The following is a 12187-nucleotide window of genomic DNA, read 5'->3' as shown; positions in this document are numbered from 1 at the left end:
TTCTGTTTCTCATGACCTCCTCTCTTCACTTCTTCTGCAAATCCTTCCTTATTTCACTTATCACTTTCATATGTCAAGTTTTATATATCATATTGTATCATAATCATATCTGCGTTTGAAGGAAGAATTTGTTTTCTTGCATATGGTTGGTACTCTATAACTTTCTTGTGAATTAATAAATGACTTAAGACGGGTAAGAGTTGGAATTTTATAAGAATTGGTTGTTTTTTATTCTTTATCAGTTGAATTATTGGAAAACACTGGCTTTTTTTGTGGACTTTTTAAAGTAGCGATCCTGGTGTGCATAGGAAGGAAGTAAAGAAAAAGCACGATGACAAATGGACACTGGAAGAACGTGTGATTGCACCAATATTTGAAAAGACCAATTCACTGACTAGTGGTCTGCTGCATGTGAATGATGATGGCATTTTAAGGGAAGTGGATCAGGGTGATGACAGGTACATTCTCCAGATTCCTTGCTTGTAGGGGAAGATATATTAGCACTGAATACTTCTTCTGGAAATAGAGCAGCATTATACAGTGCTCAGGCCAAGACAAGAGATTGCTCAACTCTAGTGAACAAACACTGCTGAAAGGTTAAGGTGAGGACCAGTGCCTTTGGCCAGAAGTCATTTCAGTAAATAGTCCCCTTGGAAGCTGGACTGTAATGAATACATGTAAACATTCAGTAGGGAATGTTATTGGGACAGGCAATGAAGAACTGGATGGTAACTGAAGAGGAATGTGGAGTTCACAGGTGTTACTTGTTTTATGTTAAGAAGGGAGCTTTTAGAGTATGTATGCTATTGGAGGGAGAAGGCAATGGCAACCCACTCCAGTACTCTTGCCTGGCAAATCCCATGGAGGGAGGAGCCTGGTGGGCTGCAGTCCATGGGGTCCTTAAAGTCGGACACGACTGAGCGACTTCACTTTCACTTTTCACTTTCATGCATTGGAGAATGAAATGGCAACCCACTCCAGTGTTCTTGCCTGGAGAATCCCAGGGACAGGGGAACCTGGTGGGCTGCTGTCTATGGGGTAACACAGAGTCGGACACAACTGAAGTGACTTAGCAGTAGCAGCAGCATGCTATTGGAAATGAGCCAGCAGATGGCATATTTATTTAGTTTAGTCTTGTTTGCATTTCCAATACTAGAAAGCTTATTGATTGTATGACATTATCTTTAAACTATTACAGTGAACTAATTGTACATACTACTTCTATTCATGTATAGTTTTATGGTAAGGGCTTGTTCATTGGTTCTGAAGTGTAATATTTCTATGTAATGGAATATTCAGATGATTGCTTAAATTAATTCTATCATATATAGATTTTCAAAAATTACATAATTGTGAATTTACAAACACTTAGGCTATACTGAATAGGATATAGTCATTCCTTGATGATTCTAATTGATAGTAACATGATGAGTAGCTATGATTTTGTAAGGTGCTCTGAAACATCAGAGAAGGCAATGGAACCCCACTCCAGTACTCTTGCCTGGAAAATCCCATGGATGGAGGAGCCCGGTGGGCTGCTGTCATGGGGTCGCTAAAAGTCGGACACGACTGAGCGACTTCACTTTCATGCATTGGAGAAGGAAATGGCAACCCACTCCAGTGTTCTTGCCTGGAGAATCCCAGGGACGGGGGAGCCTGCTGGGCTGCTGTCTATGGGGTCACACAGAGTCGGACACGACTGAAGTGACTTAGCAGTAGCAGCAGTTGAAACATCACATCATATTAACTTCATAGTTGTATATAGATTCCAGGGAAAGGGGGAATATTTTATTTATATTCAATAGAAAAACATTATTAGCATTCTTTCACAAATTGCTGATATATTTTCTGTGTCCTTTAATGCTGCTCTTATTTATTTCTGCATCCTTTATAGACAATTACTTGCCAATGCAAAGAGTTTATATAAAAAAGTAAAGTTTAGGTATTGTTTGTATTTTTGAATATTTAATATTAGCCAGAAAAGAATCATTTGTTCTTTTAGGCCTGCAAGGTAAACACCATATGAAAAGAAGAAGGTATAGTAAAAAAAAAAAAAAAAAATGAACTGTCAAAAATATTATCCTTGTTGAAAATACTTTGCCAAAGGAATAATGGTAAAATAGAAAATCTTCCTTTGTTGTAGAGAAGTTTACTTTGAATACATCATTTAGAAACACTGTTGATAAAGTTATCCTTTTGATAAAAATCTCTTCTTTTAAGAAATGTCTGTTTTTGTTTTGATACAGAGATTTATCACCTCTGTACACTTGGTGTATTTATACATATTTTAAGCACATTGTGAAACAGTATTGTTTACGTGTAGGTCAAATAACAAATTAATTACGTGAACAAACTGGATGACTTAACTCAGTCATCCGAGACTATTTCTGAGGATGGTGACGTGCTTTACTCTACGAATTCCATGTTCCAAGTAGAACCTCTCAACATGGGGTATAAAAGTAGGACCACAGTGTAAATGTTAATGGAAAGCCTGTCTGTGTATAGAGTAGTGATATATGCACCCCTTGTCAGTACTGCTCTAGAGCCAGGGATATGCTACAGTGCTGTGCATCTCAGAAGTTTGTTTTGCATTAAAAGGACATGAAAGTGAGAGTATACTCTGAGCCACAGGCCTATGATACTCTCACTCACTGTACCTTCTGTTGACTCTTCTTCTTTCCTGTGCCTTCACCCATGGTCAGGCCAGCATTATTTTCCTCCTAGAGTAACTGAAATAATCTCAGGACTTCTTTCCCTGCCACTCCACCTGGCAGAACCTCAGTCTGCACAGCAACTGTAATTATTGCCTATTTTTAAACATTCAGGTCTCATCATGCTACCCTCTTGCTTCAAGCCCAACTGTTGCTTTTCTTTGCTATGTGGTTAAAGGTCACAATTGTGTAGTTCCATCTGGTTTTAGTTTTCACCCTTCTTTCTACATGAATTCTAGAATAAGCTTGTCAGTTCCCTAAAATGTCTGCTGGTCTTAACCTTTTCATTTTCCTTCAGTTCAAAATACTTTGTACTTTCTCTTTTCATTACCTTTTTGATCCAAGGGTTATTTAGATCCATATGATTTAGTTTCCAAATATTGAGAGTTTTCCAGAGATCCTTCTGTGCTCTTGCTTCTCATGATTCATTAGGTGCTTCCAGAGGGGCTCTGGGGCTAGGGCTGATTATTTCCTGCCTTGGAGGCAAGACCTTGCTGACTACCCTGTTCATTCTGCTGGTACCTAGGAATTTTCCAGCCTGGGTCATGAGAATAGATAGAATTCCTGGGATTGAGTGAGCACCAGTCACAGGTTCCTATAGTCTTTTCACATGGTTTCTCCCTGGTCTCAGGTGGTTTCTCCCAGATGGGCTCTGTTCATTCCTCTGCTGAATACCCGAAGGGCTCCTCCTTAGATCTCCAGGGTCCTTTTTCTCTCTGTTCCACTCTCTCCTCTCCGTGGTTCTGATCTGTGATCTCTGCCCACTTTCACCACAGTTCACCAGACTGTCAGCTTCATCACCTCCTGTCAGGGAGTCTGGTTAACTCAGCTTCCATTCCTTGTCCCTGTGTTGGGGCCTGGAAATTCTCTCAAGGCAGTGAGCTGGGGCATTCCTTAGGCTAACCTCATGTGTTTCCAGGATCATTGTCTTTCATTCCCTGAAGTCCTTTGTCATGAAAATCATTGTTTAATGTATTTTGTCCACGTTGTTTTTGCTTGCTCCCCTCAGGAAGGTAAATCAGTAGCTGTTCACTCTGTCTTGGTTAAAAACATAATGGCAGCTGGAGACTGTCCACAGGGTTGTTCTTCCTACTCTACTTACTACTTCCTGCTCATCCATTTCTCAGTGTGACATCTCTTCCCCAGGGAAATCTTTCTTGGACCCAGTCTACGCCAAGTTCGGTTATGTGATCATAGAACTCTCTTTTCTTAGAGCATCTATCTAAGTTCATAATTATTTTATTTGTCTTTGTATTCTACTAGACTTCAAGCTAAACAAGACCCAGGAGCATCTGTTTCATTTGTAGAGCTTTAGAATAATGTCTTTCACATTATAGACCCTTAATACTTGTTCAGTGCATGGATGAGTGAACATGAAAGGCACAGTCCTTTATGCTAAAAAATTACTCATATAATTTTTTTTGTTTGTTTTTATCTTTGTTTTCTTCATCATGCAGATTCTGTTAGCTTGTTGAAAATTCAGGATACAATTCTTTTGCAGGAAAGATTAGTAGATTTTCAAAGAAGCCACTGTGAACTACTTAGAGGAGAATTTTACAGAAAGAAAAGTAAGGTTCATGGGCTACAAAAAGAGCTGTCAGAAACCAAAGAAGTGGAATTACAGTTAGAGCAACAGAAAGTGAAGTGGGAACGAGAGCTCAGCAGCTTGAGGTACTGTACACCTCGCTTTTAAAGAAATATTTGAACTATTGTTTCCTTTAATACTGCAGAGACATAGACATGTTGTAAGGACTAACTTATCCTCTAGGATTTTACAGGGGAGAAAGTGTTACTAGTATTGTGGAGTGTGAAATTCTTGGAAATAATATAGCAGGTTCTTAACAGTGAATGCTTCTAATAACTTAATGTACATTTTTCCAAATCATCATTTTCATGAGTATACAGAAGTCCACCATAATGGAAACCCCATTAAATATTTACCAAATTGACTTTCAGTTGTTTTTCACTTTTCTGTATTCTATTTAATACTGCAAGGAACAACTTTTCTATAAATTCATTTCTACCTTTCTAATTATTTTAAATGCATTTTCTTTAATAATATCCTATAATTTGGTCAAAGTATGAGAACTTAAAAATGGTCTGTGATCTATATTTCTAAACTATTCTTAGGAAAGTTTATATTACTTTACACTCCCACCCACAGATTTATGAAGTAGCCATTTTTCTCAAGAGAAGATGAAAACAAAATTTATGCAGTTTTATTCTTAACCCTCTGTCTTAAAACAGTGACCATTATATTGTATTCCCCCCAAATTTACTAAATTTACTATTTTAAACATTGTGAAGAGGGAACGAAAGTTATTGCAACAGTGAAAAACCTCATGATTTTCTAAGAAGAGTTTTAAATTTTGCAGATTCACCTTAAAGCAAGAAGAAGAGAACAGAAGAAATACCAAGATGTTGCATGAAAAAATGAGGGAGCATTTAAGAACAAAAGAAGACCGATATAGTAAAGAAGTTGAAGTGAAACAGTACCTAGAACTCACTTTCCAAGCAGTAGAAGTGAAAGTGAAGACTGAGAGAAATAATCTGAATCAGGTAGAGTAATCTTTGGTGGAAATTTCAAATATGATTTTATCAATATTATTTATAATATCCCCTTTTAAAAAATATCATTTATTTAGTGTCATTTTGTTTAGTGTTATGGGAAATTTTAGGTAAATTGTTAAAAACAAAAGAAAAGAAATTCAAAGTTCCCAAAGTAACAAGGCCGGAAATAAGAATTGCATGATCCTGACGTGCTAGGTGCACTTTTTCGAGCAGAGGGATGAAGAGGTCACAGCAATAGCTCACACAATAGATCTTGAGAAACTACAGGGTTGAGAATGGTGTAGAAACCGGAGGTTAAGCTCTCAGCCCACCTCAGGCAACCGATCCTTCAGCCTTGACAGACCATTCGTGAGTGAATAGGTCTAGAAGAGAAGGGTTGCTGGGAGGGACCATCGTGCCTAATTTTACATCAAGTTGCCTCTGGTCTTCAATCTGGCAGGTGGCTGAGGGTCGTGGACCCCCCTCCCTCTGTGCCCATCAGCCCTCCAGTCCACCTGCCCCATGAACAGCTCAGAACAGGCTCCAGCTTTCTCAGCTGTGTTCTCCCTCACAGCAGAGTAATCAAGGACAGGTGTTAACTGGCATCCTTGAAAGGTGCAGGAATTTTTTTTCCAGCAGTTGGTAGAAACCAGACATTCTTGAAGTTGATTGTCCTTCCTTTGGCAGAGTTCTCGAGTGGCATCTCACAGCAGAGGAATTTGCTTCCACACCCGATGTCCCTCTCAAACATGGACTGGGTCCCATCCCCGAGGTCCTAGCAACAGATCTCCCACAATAAAACGTCTCGGGAAGAGCTCTGGAAAGTAGTATTTTTAATTCAAATCCATTTGTCTAGAGCAGTCAGGTGGTGACATACGATGGCCTCATCCAAGGAGAGGCCTTTAATATTTCCATAGGAATCAATCTCAAAATTTTTGTGACTATCTCAGAGGAGCCGGCACCCTGATTGTGATTTAGGCAAGGAAGACCATGTGTGGTCTACCAAGTCCCTCTGCTTTGGAGTGAAGGTGTCAGTCACTCCACGCACATCATCACCTTCAGTGTCTGAATCAGAGTTCATTCTTGGCTCCACTGTCATTTCTTTAACCAATACCCTGTCAACGATCTTTTCACATCATTTACTGTTTTTCATTTTGTAAAAACTATGACATCAGTTGTAAAAACACTTTTGAACACTTTAAAAATTCGTTTCTTCAGAATAAACTTATAAAAGTGCCTCCCCCACACCAAGTTGGGGAGGAGGGGGGACTCTTGCTACCAATTAAAGATATTCTGGGTTTTGGTAATGATTTCACTTCCTTGATTGATCATTAGGTTAGTTTATCACTTTCCCTAATGGTAAAGAGGTAACTATAGGCAGTTCAGAGACCACATTTTGGGTGTGATTCTTCTACTTGTGAGAAAATGAGCACTCTGCTCTGTGAGTGTCCTATTTCAGTACAAGGAACTTTTGAAAACAGTGATAGATATGACATAATATATATTTAGTGATAGTTATTAAGTGTTTTTCATTGTATTTTCCCCATTTTACTATTTTAAACATTATGGAGAGATAATGAAAGTTATTGCAGCAGCAAATAATCTTATAGTTTTCTAAGAGCTTTCTAAATTTTAGCTTATTTACCATTAGTGTATGTACCATGAATGAAATAGGAAGCTTATTTTGTATTGATATGTTTGTACTAGAGACATGTGGTTTGATGTAAGAAGACTAGTAGAGTCCAAAGACCTGGAGAAAGGCTGCAGCTTACTCATATTTTTAACTTTTTCCTTTCCAGAATCCTTACAGCTAATGAGTTAATTAATGTTTGTAGAAGTGCCTAGTACAGTTGTCAATAGGTATAATTCTTGTAATTGCCTATTAAAATGTTAGAAGGTAGCATATTCTCAAGGAAAAACTTTTGTACAAAATTTAGTCTATTTATAAAGAGTTAAGGCTCTTACTGTGAAGTAGATTTATAGGATGTATCAAATGTAGTGTTTATAAACCTAGAAAGTGGTGTTGTTTATTGAATTATAGTTAATTAGCAATATTCTGTTAGTTTCAGGTATACAGCACAGTGATTCAGATATATATGTATATGTGTGTGTATATTATATAAATGGGGCTTCCCTGTTGGCTCAGACTGTAAAGAATCTGCCTGCAATGCAGGAGACCTGGGTTCAGTCCTTGGGTTTGGAAGATCCCCTGGAGAAGGTGGAGAAGGCAATGGCACCCCACTCCAGTACTCTTGCCTGGAAAATCCCATGGGCGGAAGAGCCTGGTAGGCTGCAGTCCATGGGGTCGCTAAGAGTCAGACACGACAGAGCGACTTCACTTTCACTTTTCACTTTCATGCATTCGAGAAGGAAAAGACAACCCACTCCAGTGTTCTTGCCTGGAGAACCCCAGGGATGGGAGAGCCTGTTGGGCTAAAGTCTAAGGAGTCGCACAGAGTCAGACACGACTGAAGCAACTTAGCAGCAGTAGCAGCAGCAGCCTGGAGAAGGAAATGGCTACCCATTCCACTATTCTTGCCTGGGAAATTCCATGGACAGAGGAGCCTGGCAGGCTATATTCTATGGGGTCCCAAAGAGTTGGACATGACTGAGTGACTAATACACATACACACTCACTCACACATATCTTTGTCTGACTTACATCACTTAGGGTGATAATGTCTAGGTCCGTCCCTGTTGCTGCAAATAGCATTATTTCATTCTGTTTTATGGCTTACTAGTTTTCCATTATATAAATATTCCATATCAGATGCAATTTTTAAGTGTAGTCAGATCTATGAATCTTTTATTTTAAGCCTTCTGGGTTTGTTGTAGTTCAGAGAGAAGCCTTTCCAGTTCTGAGCTTCTTGAAAAGTCTCTTGGGATTTCTTTTTGACTTTTGTGGATTCATTGTCTTCCATTAAATTTTTGAACCTTTGGGAATTTATGCTTGTATAAAGTCTGAGATTTGTATTGAACCTTATTTTTTTCCTGTTGGAGACACACTTGGTGCAGTCTTCTCATTGTATAAACATACAAGTTAGTCTTTCATTTCAGAAGAAATCATGGAATGTCAGTTTACTGAGTACTAGCTAAACATCTCCTTTGTTTCACTTAGGTTTATGATAGTTGTGAAGAAACAAAAGACCTGTTGCACAAAAAGCACATGTTGCAAGAGGAAATTGCCATGCTAAGACTGGAGATAGATGCACTGAAAAATCAGCACCGGGAAAAGGAAGAGAACTATTTTGAGGACATTGACATTCTCAAAGTAAAGAATAATGATCTTCAAAAGGCAATAAAACTGAATGAGGAAATGTTAACAAAGACTATATCCTACTATACAGGCCAGCTTAATGCTCAGACAGCTGAGAATACAGTGCTAAACTCTAAGCTGGAGAATGAAAAAGAAAGCAAACAAAGACTGGAAATGGAAGTAAAATCCTACCGTTCTAGACTGGCTGCTGCCTTACATGATCATGATCAAGGTCAGACATCAAAAAGAGATCTGGAACTTGCCTTCTGGAGAGCAAGAGACGAGTGGTTATGTTTGCGGGAAAAAAATGAAGTATGATGTGGCTAATCTAAAAGATAACATCAAGATGCTTTCCCAGCAACCACCTACAGTGGAAAGTATATTCAATAAGCTGAAAATCAAGCTGCATCACATGAGAGATGATCTTAGAGAAAAGACTTTGATGTTAGAATGTGTCCAGAGAGATCTAAGCCAATCAAAGTGTCAAAAGCAGGAAATTGAACACATGTATCAGAATGAACAAAGCAAAGTGAATACATACCTTGGAAAGCAGGAGTCCTTAGAGGACAGATTATCTCAACTCCAGAGTGAAAACATGTTGCTCTGACAGCAACTGGGTAATGCATGAAACAGAGCCAACAGTAAAGAGAAGACGGTCATTAGCATCCAAGACCAGTTTGAGCAGATCATGAGAAAACTTCAGGCTGAATGTGAGAAACAAGGTCTGATGCTCAAGAAAAGAAACAAGGAGTTAATCAAGGAATGGAATCATTTAAAAGAGAGAATGTATTGGTACGAAAATAAGAAAGCAGAAGGAGAAATGAGTATCCAGAAGGAGAAATAATTCTCAGACTTCCTGAAAAAAGTTCAAAGTGATTCTTCATTCTGGCTAAGTGTTGAATCTGCTACTGCTGCTGCTGCTAAGTCGCTTCAGTCGTGTCCGACTCTGTGTGACCCCATAGACGGCAGCCCACCAGGCTCCCCTGTCCCTGGGATTCTCCAGGCAAGAACACTGGAGTGTGTTGCCATTTCCTTCTCCAATGCATGAAAGTGAAAAGTGAAAGTGAAGTTGCTCAGTTGTGTCTGACTCTTAGCGACCCCATGGACTGCAGCCTACCAGGCTCCTCCATCCATGGGATTTTCCAGGCAAGAGTACTGGAGTGGGGTGCCATTGCCTTCTCCAAAGTGTTGAATCTAGTTGAATACAAAAATACACAGGCTGTGAATCTATGGCCTCTCAACCAGCCTAAAAGCATACCTTGTATCCAGCAAATAAAAATTAGACCGAAGAAATCCTTTACTTTGAGTAGGGACATCGTGTCATTTATGAAATGTTAAGAGATTTAGTTCTAAATTGTTAACATAGACAGGTACTGGTAATTTACTCTTTATTAAGGTAATAATTTTAATCTTTATGTTACCACATTTCAGTATCATGACAAAAAAGATAAATGAAATGCTCAAACCTGAAATAAAAATTTTGAAATGAAGCTTCAGTTACCTGGATTATCTTGATAGTCAATTCCAGATTTCCCAGAGGCTGTATTTTATATATCGTACTTTGGCTTCAGTAGCTTATCATAGCTTTTTGTTATATTTGTTGGTACAATTTTATTTTTATTCAAGTCAGTTTGAGTTAATATGGGAAACACTTTAGCCTTGAATAATTTATTCTTTAAGCCTCCCAACTCTTCAAATGCATCTACTTATCATTAAATCATAATTTGGGACTCAGGTGTTGAGTTTTAGCAAAACTATTCTTGATTTAATTTTCCCACTGGTATTTATGATTTACTTAACATTTTTACAAACAATTTCCTCATAATTCTCATTTCAAGTATCAATTACTATCATTTGAATACAAGCTGGTCCTCTAAAAATGAAGGATGGTAGGATTCGTGAGCAGCAGGAATGGAGTGAGTCAGGGAGAGGGTTGTAGGATCTGCAATCTGGAAGCAGGTAGAGGCCAGGTTATCAAGGCTCCTTGAAGGCCATGGGAGCAACCTCATTTTTTAGATTGCATTTTTCTTTTATATTGGAATAATCATGATGGTGTGATCACTGACCTATAGCCAGACATCCTGGAATGTGAAGTCAAGTGGGCCTTACAAAGCATCACTATGAACAAAGCTAGTGGAGGTGATGGAATTCCAGTTGAGCTCTTTCAAATCCTGAAAGATGATGCTGTGAAACTGCGGCACTCAATTTGCCAGCAAATATGGAAAACTCAGCAGTGGCCACTGGACTGGAAAAGGTCAATTTTCATTCCAATCCCAAAGAAAGGCAATGACAAAGAATGCTCAAACTACCACACAATTGCACTTATCTCACATGCTAGTAAAGAAATGCTTAAAATTCTCCAAGACAGGCTTCAGCAATACATGAACCGTGAACTTCCTGATGTTCAAGCTGGTTTTAGAAAAGGCAGAGGAACCAGAGATCAAATTTCCAACATCCACTGGATCATGGAAAAAGCAAGAGAATTCCAGAAAAACACCTATTTCTGCTTTATTGATTATGCCAAAACCTTTGACTGTGTGGATCACAATAAACTGTGGAAAATTCTGAAAGAGATGGGAATACCAGACCACCTGACCTGCCTCTTGAGAAATGTGTATGCAGGTCAGAAAGCAACAGTTAGAACTGGACATGGAACAACAGACTGGTTCCAAACAGGAAAAGGAGTACGTCAAGGCTGTATATTGTCACCCTGCTTATTTAACTTATATGCAGAGTACATCATGAGAAACACTGGGCTGGAGGAAGCACAAGCGGGAATCAAGATTGCCGGGAGAAATATCAATAACCTCAGATATGCAGATGACAACACCCTTATGGCAGAAAGTGAAGAACAACTAAAAAGCCTCTTGATGAAAGTGAAAGTGGAGAGTGAAAAAGTTGGATTAAAGCTCAACATTCAGAAAACGAAGATCATGGCATCTGGTCCCATCACTTCGTGGGAAATAGATGGGGAAACAGTGGAAACAATAAAGTCAGACTTTATTTTTTGGGGCTCCAAAATCACTGCAGATGGTGACTGCAGCCATGAAATTAAAAGACGCTTACTCCTTGGAAGGAAGGTTATGACCAACCTAGATAGCATATTCAAAAGCAGAGACATTACTTTGCCAACCAAGGTCTGTCTAGTCAAGGCTATGGTTTTTCCTGTGGTCATGTATGGATGTGAGAGTTGGACTGTGAAGAAGGCTGAGCACGGAAGAATTTATGCTTTTGAACTGTGGTGTGGATGAAGACTCTTGAGAGTCCCTTGGACTGCAAGGAGATCCAACCAGTCCATTCTGAAGGAGATGAGCCCTGGGATTTCTTTGGAAGGAATGACGCTAAAGCTGAAGCCCCAGTACTTTGGCCACCTCATGTGAAGAGTTGACTCATTGGAAAAGACTCTGATGCTGGGAGGGATTGGGGGCAGGAGGAGAAAGGGACGACAGAGGATGAGATGGCTGGATGGCATCACTGACTCAATGGACGTGAGTCTGATTGAACTCTGGGAGTTGATGATGGACAGGGAGGCCTGGTGTGCTGCAATTCATGGGGTTGCAAAGAGTTGGACATGATTGAGCGACTGAACTGAACTGAACTGATGGTTGATTATAATTTTGTGTTAGTTTCAGATGTACAGCAAGTTGATTCAGTTACTTGTACACTATAT

This window comes from Bos indicus x Bos taurus, chromosome 21 (assembly GCF_003369695.1).
Source record: "Bos indicus x Bos taurus breed Angus x Brahman F1 hybrid chromosome 21, Bos_hybrid_MaternalHap_v2.0, whole genome shotgun sequence".
Lineage (NCBI taxonomy): Eukaryota > Metazoa > Chordata > Mammalia > Artiodactyla > Bovidae > Bos > Bos indicus x Bos taurus.
This window is presented reverse-complemented; position numbering follows the sequence as displayed.